The sequence below is a fragment of the Triticum aestivum genome, chromosome 2B (genome assembly GCF_018294505.1).
Source record: "Triticum aestivum cultivar Chinese Spring chromosome 2B, IWGSC CS RefSeq v2.1, whole genome shotgun sequence".
Taxonomy (NCBI): domain Eukaryota; kingdom Viridiplantae; phylum Streptophyta; class Magnoliopsida; order Poales; family Poaceae; genus Triticum; species Triticum aestivum.
The window spans coordinates 208,982,974-208,993,580 of record NC_057798.1 but is presented as its reverse complement, the minus strand read 5'-3'; the positions used below and the strand labels follow the sequence as shown (position 1 = coordinate 208,993,580).

General features: G+C 45.5%; 1 long non-coding RNA gene across 2 annotated transcripts; it reads right to left on the bottom strand.

The window, feature by feature from the left end:
- Window positions 1–3,884: 3,884 nt before the first annotated feature.
- LOC123041078 (uncharacterized) lies at window positions 3,885–5,080 on the bottom strand. 2 transcript variants are annotated; one of them, XR_006418361.1, is made up of 3 exons: window positions 4,416–5,080; window positions 4,260–4,325; window positions 3,885–4,124 (listed from the first exon to the last, which is right to left on the bottom strand). It is a non-coding gene; the product is annotated as an uncharacterized lncRNA (long non-coding RNA). The 2 variants fall into 2 exon arrangements; XR_006418362.1 differs by having other exon boundaries at window positions 4,260–4,322; window positions 4,416–5,078.
- Window positions 5,081–10,607: the final 5,527 nt, after the last annotated feature.

The following is a 10,607-nucleotide window of genomic DNA, read 5'->3' as shown; positions in this document are numbered from 1 at the left end:
GTTTAGGCATCGCTATCTGGCGACGCTCAGGCTAGCAGGAGGTTTGGGCATTCCCTATTCGGCGCTGCAGGCGCCGGTTAAAGGGCAATTTTCCTAACAGGCGCCTGCGGCCGCATTAACTAGGCCGGCCCATTTATTTTTCTCTTTTTGTGTTAAAAACTCCAAAAACGGGAGCGTTAACTAGGCCGGCCCATTTATTTTTCTCCTTTTGTGTTAAAAACGCCAAAAACGGGAGCGTGCGGGGATTTGAACTCAGAACTGCTTCGTTCAGAGAAAAGGGTGCCAACCATTTTGGGTATCAGGCGATCTTTTCATGTTCTGACGCATACGCTGACGCTTATTCCTATGAACGCATGTATGAAGACTTTACCTCTGTGAGCACCTCAAAGAGACTGAACTAACACATCAAGATCGAAATAAATCTAGAAAAATACGAGCATCAGTGAGTCTAAGACTTGACCCATGCCACGGCATAGTGACCACCCGTTGCTTCCTTCTTGCCGGCGATCTTTTCATGTTCTGACGCATACGCTGACGCTTATACATAGAGACATACACTTATTCTTATGAACGCATGTATGAAGACTTTACCTCTATGAGCACCTCAAAGAGACTGAGCTAACACATCAAGATCGAAATAAATCTAGAAAAATACGAGCATCAGTGAGTCTAAGACTTGACCCATGCCACGGCATAGTGACCACCCGTTGCTTCCTTCTTGCCACACCAAAGGAATCCTCGGCAAATTTTGGTGAGTGCCTTGATAGTCTTCGCCGGAATACTCAACGCAAGCATGGAGTGGATCAGCATCGCGCATAGAACGGATATGATCAGTGTTAGTCGACCGCTCTTTGGGTGCATTTCTGCCTTCCAATGAGGCAGGCAGTCAGCAAGCTTGTCCACAAGGTCTTGGAGCTGTGCCGCCGATTGCTTGCGCAGAGTGAGCGGCAGCCCCAAGTATGTGCAAGGAAAGGAGCCGTTCGAGCACCCGAGAACTGAGCTGACTAGCGATAGATCATCTTGTGAGCATCTGATAGGAATGGCAGCACTCTTGCTCATGTTAACCGACAGTCCAGAGGCGTGCCCAAACAAGTCTAAGACAGCTCCACAGGTTCGGGTCTCCAGATCAGTGGGCTTGAAGAAAACCATGACATCGTCCGCAAATAGTGATATTCGTTTTTTAGCGTGGCAGGTTAGTTGTATAATCAAATTTAATAGTGATATTTGTAGTGTTAATTGATATTTGTAGTGCTATTTGTCAATATCTCCTTATGATGTATTGTGTACAACTATATATACAAATAATACATGGAATTGTAAAAATAATGTTTTTTTTCTTTTATCGTGTTGCAACGAATGGGTCCATGAGCTAAGGACACGGCAAGGAATAGGTCCATGAGCTAAGGACATGGATAGACTTTTTTTTCTCCCGTTACAACGCACGGGCAGATTTCCTAGTGTAAGTGTGCAACTGAAAAAAATGTCGCGGAAGCACAAGGCATAACCTGTTAGGCGCAACGAATGGGTCCATGAGCTAAGGACATGCATAGATTTTTTCTTCTGTTGCAACACACGAGCAGGTTTCCTAGTGTAAGTGTGTAACTGAAAATAATGTTGCGGAAGCACAAGACATATCCTATTTGGCGCCTGTTAAGCGCAACGAATGGGTCCATGAGCTAAGGACATGCATAGATTTTTTCTCCTGTTGCAACACACGAACAGGTTTCCTAGTGTAAGTGTGTAACTGAAAATAATGTTGCGGAAGCACAAGGCATATCCTATTTGGCGCCTGTTAGGCACAGGGGTTCGAACCCGCGACCCCTTCGTTGTGAGGGCTCCGCTCTAACCATGAGGCCATCGCCCCGCAGGTGCAAAGATACTTCACTCTTTTCTTTTATGTCGTTCTTCAATTCAGTTTGTTCTCTTTTTTTTCTTATCATTTTCTGTTTCTTCTTTTTTGTTTTCTTTAATGCGTATTTTTTTCAAATTCATGAAACTTTTTTTAGTTGCTGAACTTTTCAAAATTTGATGACTTTTTCAAGTCAATGAACTTTTTAAAAATTGATGAACCTTTTTTTTTCAAAATTGACATTTTTTTAAAAATATTTGTGAACTTTTTCCAAAATTTGATGAACTTATTTAAAATTCAATGAAGTTTTTTCCAGAACCAATGAACTTTTCTAAAAAAAATGGTGAACTTTTTAATAAATCGATGAACTTTTTCAAATTCAATGATTTTTTTTCCAAAACGATGAGCTCTGTTTTCAAATTCTATGAATTTTTTAAACTCGGTTTACTTTTTTCCAGAATGCTGAACTTTTTTTCAAATTTAATGAACTTTTTAAAAATCCATGAACATTTTCTATTCACGATTTTTTGTGATTTTTTTGTGATTTTTCTTGAAAATGTCAGTATTCATAGGATGAATCGTAGCCTAGAGAACCGTAAAGCGAGAACGACAAGTGAAGGAAGGGAGTGGGCGAGCACCGAGCTCGTGTAACTGGGACGGCCCAAACCAAGCTGCTGTGTGCGCCGGTTCCTGGATCGGGCGCCTACAACGCTGATTAGGAGCTTCGGAAGCACAAGGCTCATGCTCCCGCCAACGCCTCCAACAGGTTTGTCACCTATCTGCCCTCAGCCCTCGTTTAGTCCTTTCTTTGTGCATAGAACGGCAAGCACGAGCGGTCGTCGACATGGTGAGCGCAGCCGGGCACGCGTTGGAGTTTCGCCGGCCCGCGTTCATGCGAGACACTCGCCACATTTTAATTTTTTTTTCGGTGGAAGACTTGGCAACATTTTTGGACCGGTGATGCGTTCATTACAGGTATATACAAGGAGGATCGCGCACACGTAAGTTCAAGTTTCGGGAGAATCCAAGCTAGCAGAGAAGTTAGAGATTCCCTCAAAGAAAAAGAAGACAATAAGTTGGAGATGCATGCATGGTGTGCGCTACTTTGCGGCATCAGGGCATCTGCAAAGCAGACCCTCAAACCTCCCGCAAGCCTTCGAACCATGCTATCCAGATGCAATTTGCCATCTAACGCAATCCCGCTTCGTTCCGCCAACGTGTCCGGACGTCCATTTTTTCACAAACTGGAGACAAACAAAGAGGGGCTTTGGGAAAGTCCGTACATCCGCCTGGCCAATCATAAAGCACTACGTATCCTCTACTCTGCATCCGGTCAGAATGACTAGCATTTGGCAGGAGGCTAATTGCGCTACATTTGGCGGTTGATGGAAGGTGCTAATTATGCTTGATTAGACGGTCATTGCTAGATTAGGTGGAGTTTCATTTGGCGTTTAGTAGCTGGAAGTATAGCTTCATTTGACGGAAGCTAGGTTTCCGTCCAATGCTTATGAGTAGCTTCACTTGGCGGAAGCTAGCTTTCCGCCAAATCTTATGAGTAGCTATTAGCCACTATCCGTCATGGTATTGTGTTTAGTAGGCAAATGTTTGCTTTACTTGGTAAGCAGATTTGACGGAAGCCATGAAATCACTATAATTAGCAGCTTTGCACCAAACAAAAAGCTACTAACAAATCACAAATCATGGTTTTTCATATTATTTTTAGGACGAACCTTTGTGGTATAGGGTTGGATGGATGGCTCCCGTATCCATGTCCGGACACCAGTCCAGATGATTTTTGAACAAATGGGTCAGGGTTGGAGATGCCCTTAAGCAACGGTTTATGGTTCTACAGTACAATTCTGCAGCAATGATAATTCCTTTTGCAGACCATCATTGCCAGATTGAAGAAAGAGAGCGTTCGATAGTCAGAGCAACGGAATAAAACAGTTCGATAACTAGGTGAACAAAAATTCAAAAAAAATCAAAATTTAAAAAAATAACTAGGTGAACATTTGATGATTCCATGCATAGGGTGGACACTCACAAATAACCCAATAGTTTATTTCCAATAAACAACCAAATAACCAAATATATAGTTGACGACCGTAACCAATAAATTTTCTCCAAGACGATTCAGAGATTGACACAAACGAAGCTACATATTCTGCCTAATCGAACTGAAAACTCGCACTATATATCTTCTAAGAATGGTACTGACGGATCTTGACATCTTTTAGCTTCAACTTGTTTCTGTAATTCTACTACGACCATGCCTCTGCAAAACGAAGATAAAATCAAAAGTTAAAAGGTACAATACAGAAATACGGACTAGTTGATGCAGCCATGAATGAATCCATCTCCAAAACAGGGAAATGGTTCAATTTATGCGGAACACACACAAACTAGTTACCTGATTTGACCAGTTATGAAGCAGCTTCAGGGGCGGGTGCGGCCCTCAGGGGTGGCACGGGTCCTGCTGTCAGATCCATATAAAAGATTCACAATGTTCATAACTGAAGACGACATAATGCACAAAACAGTTTATAGTACGAGAGCAACAACTTACCTTGGCAAGATCGATAATCACTTGGAGCTATAGTGGTGTCACATATAACCGACAGATGAAGGAATTTTCCTCCATCTAGGCGTGCCGACATGAGCCTGTCGAGGTCGCCGTCGTCCGATATGCGGCATGTGCAAACGGGAGCGTTCTTGAAGAGTGACCTGAGGCCATCGCAGCACTTGCCTTGCTTTGGAGGCTCCGGCGCAGTTCTGTTGGTTAGGTAATCCTTGCATGGCATCAACCCCATCAGCGATGGTAGACACTCTTTCGGCTCCGGCTTCGCTGGTGGTGGCGGCGCACTAGGCGTTGGTGGACAGAACATCGGTGGTATACAGAATAACTGGGGTAGAAACGAAAAGCAGGGAATGCACCATGCCGATGGTTTTGCTACTACATCGTTGCTGCTGGAGGGGGCAGGGGCCTTGTCCCTGACGGCCGCCGAAGGCTGCGGCGTGGCGGCGATCAGGACGACGGCGAGGAGCAAGACGAGATGGGATTTGGATGGTGCCATTGATCTCACGTTTTCCTTTGCGGCGCTGGTTTGCAGTGTAGGGTTCTATGGCTGGTGATCCATTTATATAGGATGCATGTGGAACGGGATGCGTTGAGATGCGGAGAGAAAGATGGGTTCCGTTTGGGTTGATTTCTTATCCAGCGGAATCAGGCGCGTATTTCGTCCTCCTCTCCTCCAAAACTTCTCCCGTTTCACCTTTCACGGAGTAATTTTGCGGAAAGTTGTTTTGGTGCACGGCGTCTAGTGCTATGCTTATCTGCACCTCTCGTTTGCATGTGGATCTTCCCAGCGCATTTATGAATCGATGTATATCAACGCAGCGTTTTTATTACAGCATGTAGTATATGGCTGGTATAGTGCACGGTTTGGTCCTGGATTCGTCTCCTCGCAGCAGCAAATGTTCCCCGATCTGGCTCCTTAGTAGGAGGAATTCTGGCTCAGGTAGTAAATTGGACCAGTTCCTGATACACATGCAGAACAAGTACCGAATCGTGGGGTGTGGTCATGACTGACAGAGATGCCGGCCAAATAGTTTGGCCCAACAATATCTGCCTCACTCATGCCGAGCACATAGTTATCATGCACGTTTAAGTCGATTTATTACTGCACCACAATCAGTCATTATTGCTTTTTTTATGTTGTAGTTGCCTCAGTTGACCAAGACAAAAATCGCCTGGCGGCTTGGTTAAATATTAAGCATCCTATGCTGCATGCAGTACGTGCTAAACATGATTAGACAAGCAGTTATATCTCCCACAGGATTAATAAAACTTTTATTTATTAGCCAGCGGTTGAGCTAGTTCCATTGTCAATTGATAGTGCCATCATTTAAGTAACCCTTGGTTTTGGCTATAGTAATACCCGAGAAACGACTGGGTCCAAGCCAAGTCTGCGTGGCTCGAAACATGTACCAGGTATTAGTTGGGCCACAACAAAAGATGCATGCAAGGCAGACATGTGCCAGGTTTTACATCGGGTATGAGCGACCATGGAACAAGTATCCGACGAAGGTGGGCAGTTGGACCGTAACTTGAGTTAGATGTACCGCCTCCATGCAGTATAGGCCTCGTGTATTGCTGATATATTGGAGCGTGGGGCCCATTGGACCAATCACGATGCATGCAGCGCACGACATGGATAAAGTGCGCCAATGCCGCCGTGCGCTGAAAGTCCACTCCGGTAATTTTGTTACTACTACGAGTTAGCCTTGCAAGTTAGCTTCACGCAGTGCACCAAACCCTACGAATTGGCCAGCTAGTTAGTTATTAATGGCAGATGCTATGGCGTCACCCGGCTGATCCTCGCGCAGGATCAGCCGGGTCGCTAGCCACTCGATCGATCTATCCGGTAGCTTTGTCAACCGTATGATTCATCGGGAATGTCCGGTTTTTTCTTCACGTCGGTGCTGAACCATGAGGCACACAAAGGCCTTAGAGCAACTCTAGCAGACCCCAGATCCCGCCCCGGCCCGTAAAATAACCGCCAAAGTGCGGGTCGGGGCAGGGAAACCTGCCTGATCACACCCTGCATCCCGCCCCGGCCCGTAAATATTTTTGCGGTGTGCGGCAAAACTTCTCCCCCAACCTATAGTTTCACGGGCTAGGAGGCCGACCCGAGCTCAGCCCCTATCCGCAGCGAGATTTGGCAGGAGGGACATTTCTGCGCGGCCTTTCCCGCTTCCCCCACCCTCCGCCACCATTGCCCCGCCACCGCACGCTCCGGTGCATCCTCCCCGGCCGTCCTTCGCCGCCATGGACGACTCCCAGCTGTCCCCCGTCACTGTCAAGGTCGCGCACGCTCCTTTCCCTCGGGCGGATCTCGTCGCCGGCCATGTTGGCCCCGCCGTCGCCCAAGCTAACGCCGCGCTTGCCCGCAAGCGGCAGGGCAACGTGGTTGTGTAGGGCGGGAATCCGGCAGCCCCCGCTGCGAAGGCCCACGCTCCGGGCGCCAACGCTGCTGCGCGATCTCGGCCGACAACGGAGAAGGTCACCAAGGCCGCCGGTGGCAAGAGGAAGAGGAATCCGGCTACTAAGAAGCCGCCTCCTTCATCCTCTCACTCCATCCCAAAAAGAGGTGCCTAGCGATGCCGTTCAACGGTGCTGCTCCCCCGCAAGCGAGGTGTTCGACGACGAGGTGTTCGACGAAATGGCCGGAAGGTATGCATCTTCGGTCATGGCGATTTTCTTTGATTTTTCACCATTTTTTGCGATAGCTCGTGACTTGTTACCGTTCACTATAGCGGTGGTTCGAACAATGCAACTGGCGAGTTCGTGAACTTGTTGGACACCAACGCCGTTCGTGAACGTGTTGTTTGAATTTGAACTTATTTGTGAAAACTTATGTCAAATGCGAGAATTGGGCGTTTGCTATTGCGGGTCGTCGCGGCGGTGTCCGAGCAGACCCCGCAAAAGCTGACCCGTAAAAAAATATTCCGTGAATATCCTTTTATACGGGTCCGTTTGGGGTATACCTCGCCATGGGAAGCCCGGCCCGGCCGACCCAGCCCGACCCGGCCCGGCCCGACGCTGCCCTCGGGCCGGGCTCGGGCCTAGATTTTGAGCTCGAAGGCCGGGCCGGGCCGGGCCCGGGCCCGTCGTTTTTGCATTTCTCTGAAGGTCGGGCCGGCCCGGCCCGGAGCCCGATGGGCTTTTACATGTTCGAGCCGGGCTCGGGCCCAGAAAACAGGCCCGATGGCCGGGCCGGGCCGGGCTCGGGCCTGGGTTTTTTTGGTCGGGCTTGGCTAGGCCCGGCCCGAATCCCGGCCCGGCCCGAGGTATGGCCAGGTATAGTTTGGGGGGGTCTGGATCTGCGGCCGTCCGAGCCAGCCCGCAAAAGCGGTTCCCATGAATTGCAAACGCGTTTTGCGGGCCGACCGGATGCGGGGTCTGCTAGAGTTGCTCTTAGGATTTCGCGCATCACGTTCCACCTCCGCATACGTATCGTGGGCCTATAGGACTACAGCAATGCTACATCTACGTACTCAACTTTACGTGATTAACATAATCGCCAGGTGGCATTTATTCGTTGGACAGATTAGGGGAGGGGGCCCACCCAATTGAAATCAGTGGGGGTGAGGGTGGTGGAGAGTTTATATAGGAAGATTAGGACTAGGTTACGTGCAGCAAGTCCACAACCGTGTACCTGGGGCGCGCCTATATCTCGCTTATAGTGAGACGTAGCGCAGTCTCGCCTGAACAAAGCGCTGTAATGGGCCTGCCCAACAAGCTGGAGGCTGGCCACAGCCTCTGTTTTCTGTTTTTTCTCTCACCTTATATGTTTTTGCTTTTGCCTTTTAGTTATTTTATACACACAAAAAAAACATAAAACATTTGAAAAAAATTTAATCAAGCATTTGAAAAAAAATTAAATGTGTATAGAAAAAAATGTTTCCATGTATATGAAAACTGAATACAAAAAATATACAATGTGCATGAAAAGAATGTTGATCATGTATGTAAAACATGTTAATAAAGCATTTAAAATATGTTAATCAATTATTTGTGTAATGTTAATCAAGCATTTGAAAAAGTTTAAATGTGTATAGATACAATGTTTCTCATGTATACAGAAAATGTATACAAAAATAAACAGTGTGTGTGAAACGAATGTTGATCATGTATTTATAAAATATTAAACATGTATAATTTTTTATAATGTATATAAAATATATTAAACATGTATAAAAATGTTGATCACATGTTAAACATTTTTATAATGGCAATAAATATTGTTCATACACAATGCACATTTTCTGTATACACCAGGAACATATTTATATACCTGTTTACATTTTGTAATACATAATTAAATTTACTTAAATATATGTTTTCGATGTCCACTTTTATTTAATGTACATCCTACATTTTTTGTATACATGATCAACATTTTTGTATACACGTTTATCATTTATAAAATACATGACCAATAGTTTTTCATATAAATAAAAGAAAAACAGAGGATGTCAAAAGAAAAAGGAAAAACCAAAGAAAACCACTGCAAAAAGAATGAAAAACAGTGTAAACCAAGAAAGAAATAAAGGAAACAAAGAAACCCGATGAAAAACAAGAAAGATACAAAAAGGATACCAAAGAAAAAGAAGAAGAAAAGAAAAAAAAATCAGTGAAAGCCAAAAGTGAAACAAAAACAAATCAAAGAAAACAAAGAAAAAAGAAATCAAATAAAAAATCAATGAAACCCCAATAAAGAAACAAAGAAAAACATAAAAACTAGAGAAAACCAGAGAAGAAACAAAGAAACCGAAAGAGAAATAAAACACCACATTCGAACCAGTGAAGCAATAGCTCGCGAGCGAGCGATGCGAGTGAAAAAAATAGATAAATGGCACAGCCCAGTTGCTCTGCAAGGGGAAAAGTCCTTCACGCGAGAAGCTAAAGACTCGCACTAAGCGAGAAGTAGCTCTCATGTCCTTTTGCTAACCACAATCGTGCCTCTTCTGTATGATTGTATGTTTTTACTGTCTACCGTGTATCTAGGCGGGAAAATAAGTGCAAATGAGATTTATTTTTTGCACGAGTGGCCATCGTTAATTGCTGGTGAAAAGTTGTACCACCCATTCCACCGTTGAGGCCTTGTTGGACCTCTGCCGTTCCACCTGGCGCCAACCCCACTTTACATACATCTCCCTTTCACCCCTTGTCCGGCCGTCGTCCAGGTACATTCCGCCCCTTCACATTGTCGTCCAATGCGGATACCACGTTCGACAAGTGTTCGGCCAAATGACATAGCCAAATTTATTGATATTTTTGTAGTTTACTTTAAAACCGTACGATGAGGACTTCTCCGCCGAGTTCATCAATTCATCCTCCGCAAGCCAAGATCTATCACAAGATACCAAGTGATGAATAGGGCATGAGGGCACATGATGCTGATGGACAACTACTTTGTCCCCGATGCGCTATTCAAGACCTATTTCTGCCGTCAATTTCGAATGCGGCGAAATGTGTCCGATCAACTCTATAATGATGTTCATGTCTATGATAACTTGTTCATCTTGAAGAAGGATGTCGCTGGAAATATTGCGTTTTCTGTTTACCAGAAGTGCACAGTTACATTGAGGATGCTTGCCTATGCCACGGCCACATATTCGTGGGACGACTACCTCCAGATGTCTGAAAGCACATGTCTCGAAGCCATGGTAGGATTTTCTACTCCTGTGATTAATGTGTTTGGAACAGAGTACTTGAGAGAACCAACTGTCATAGACACCGCAAGGATCATGGCACCGTTAGAAGTAAGGGGGTGGTCAGGTATACTTGGATCCCTGGATTGCATGCGTTGGCAATGGAAGAATTCCCCATATGCTCTAGATGAGCAATATTAGGGCCATTGTAAGAAGAAAACCATCGTTTTTGAAGTAGTTGCATCAGAAGGCATGTGGATTTGACACTCTTACCTTCGGAGGGTCTCACAATGTCACGCCCAATATGCGACCCTATCCAAAAAGAATTCGAAGGTCCCACCAAGGATAGACCCGCATATTGAAACGCTTTTGCAAGGTGGATATCATTACATCAATATTACATAATAGATGGGGATACATACAAGAGTCATACAATGCCACATGAATACAACATCATCTTACATAAGGGCACCATCCGACTACGGATGAAACACAAACAGAAACTCAAACGACATCCACCCTGCTAGCCCAGGCTGCCGAC